This window comes from Capsicum annuum, unplaced genomic scaffold, assembly GCF_002878395.1.
Source record: "Capsicum annuum cultivar UCD-10X-F1 unplaced genomic scaffold, UCD10Xv1.1 ctg74866, whole genome shotgun sequence".
NCBI classification, from domain to species: Eukaryota; Viridiplantae; Streptophyta; class Magnoliopsida; order Solanales; family Solanaceae; genus Capsicum; species Capsicum annuum.
Genome location: NW_025885010.1, coordinates 13406 through 16040, shown reverse-complemented (window position 1 = coordinate 16040; position 2635 = coordinate 13406).

Genomic DNA, 2635 nt, shown 5'->3' with positions numbered 1-2635 from the left:
CATATTTAAAATTAGATGGGATCAAGAAGGGCAGACGAATAAATATGTCTTGGGGATTGTTTGGATGGAAACGAGTAATCTCGGGATAATTAATCTTGAAATTAACTATCTAGTGATTAGTTATCGCGTCATGTATATGGATAACTTATTCCATCACTATGATATAATATGGTGAGATAAATAAATCTGATACTAAATAATACCTCAAAACAAACATAAAATAAAATAATCCTTCACCAAATATGGGATAAATAGTCCACTAAGAGGTCGTTTGGTAGAAGGGATAAGAAAAATAATCCCGAGATAAAGTTTGGGATTAACTTTATTTCATGTTTGATATAAGATATTACTTAATTTCGAAACTATTTTATCCCACTATTTGTACTAAAATGATAGGATTATTATGTCACAGGAAGGAATGGATAAAATAATTTCAGATGGAATATTCTTACTTATCCCATCTAGTGTACCAAACGATCCCTTATTTTCGAAAGAAAATATTTTTTGTAATGAAAAAGTTAGAAAGCACCCAAAAAGAGGGGCAAAACAGAAATTTTACTATAAATTTGTTTTTTTCAAAAAATTTGAAACCAAAAATGATTTCAGTTTGAGTCAGAAAAATTGAATTTTGAACTAAATTTTCTGACAAATATTTACACGTCAGATTATTGGTTTGGTACTTTTTTCCGCACTTTTACACTTGCACACTTTTCCAGGTTTTAATTTTTCTTAAAGCTAAAAAGGCAAAAAATACAGTAATTTTTTTTATTTTATAAATTTAACAATATATTGAATTAATTATTTTTAATACAATATTAAGTAAAATGAAATGAAAGAAATATAAAAACGCCAATGTGATTCTTTAATTTTTATTGGAAAAATTTATTGAAGCACTCATATCTACTCATTCCGTTCGCTTTTACTCGTCACATTTTGATTTGACACATTCATTAACTAAAACAATTAATAACATAGTCATTTTATCATAATACTCCCCTATTATATAATGTTTACATTGTGTCTTAAAATTAATTTAAAAAAAAAATCAAGAAATATTAAGAATAAAAAAAAAAAGAAATTGACTTTTTTTGATAAATAAAAATAAAAATATAATTAAAAAATTAACTATAAGTAAAAGTAAATGAAAAGAGTATATGCTAGAAGCTGACGAGATCAACAATTGACGACACATATCATAATCTTACCAAAAGATAAGTCAATCCTTTTAACAATCTATTAAGTTAGTAGTAAACATAGAATTTAAATAACTCGAAATGAATTAAATCTAAATGAATTCTTTTTTAAAATAAATTTGAAAATGCAAAAAAAGACTATATACACATATAGCACTATCTAAATATGAGAAAGACATGAAAAAACTCATAATTATAAGAAGTTGCAAAAACATAAACACCCCCTCCACCCACAACCCCCTCCCCCCAAAAAAAATTGAGTAAACATTGTTGCTAGGGAAAAATTCAAAAGTATCATAGCATTTGATCAAAACATATACAGGAATCTCTTAGTCGATGATCAAGCCATCAATAAAAATGCTTAAATAAGTATAGTTTTTCATATCCTCGAATTCAGCTCTTGATTTTTATAATCTATGGCCTTTTAGAACCTCAAAAAAAAAATATCACTAGCCATAAATTATGAAAATCAAGAGTTGAATTCAAGGACATCAAAGACTATTTTGATTTCATAATTCTGGTTGATGGCCTGATCGTCAATTAGAGATTTCTGCATACGTTTGGACCAAATTAAGATTTTTTTTGATTTTGGATTCTTCACATATCAATTCTTTTTAGGCCAGTAGGTTTTACCATGGTTGTAGACATGTGATTTTGATCCTCACTGAGTTTAATATATATATATTTTGGTATTAAATATTTATATTTGGTCCGGTATTATTTTAACTCTTATTTTTTTTAACAAATTTTTAGTTAAGAAGTAAATAACTAAATAAAGTTAATTTTGAGATATTTTATTTTTATTTTTGTTCTAATTTTAAAAAAATAATAGAAAAATTAAATTAGTAGTTTTAGTACTATTTTATTATATTTATTTTGGCTATTTATAAATTTTCATTCTGTTTTCTTAAATATAAAAATTTAAATATTTATTATTATTATTATTATTATTTATTATTTTTATTATTATTCTATTATCTTATTTATTTATTATTTATGTTTATTTATTATTATTAATTGATTTTAAAGAAAAAAGAAAAGAAAAAAAAATTATATTCAAAATTCTTCCCTGTAATTGTACCCTCCTAACAATTTCCCCCAACAATCCCTATATTTAAGGACACTTATCCATCCCCAGAGAGATCTACGGATTATTTTGCCTAGACTGCATAAACCAAAAAATCAGAGTAAACCAGACAGAGAAACAAACACTAAACAAAAAACAGGAAGACAACACAGAAAACACACAAGAAAACACACATTCAGACACAAAACTTGAAAAAAAAACTAAAAGAGAAAAAAGAAAGTTGGAGTGAAAAACAACATTTTGAAACAAAAAAAAAAGACAGAAGGAAAACACAGAAAGAAAAAGAAGGAAAAGGCATTGAAAACAAAAAAAAAAAACTTGGCAAGAAAAACAACACTGAAAGAAAAAGAGTGCA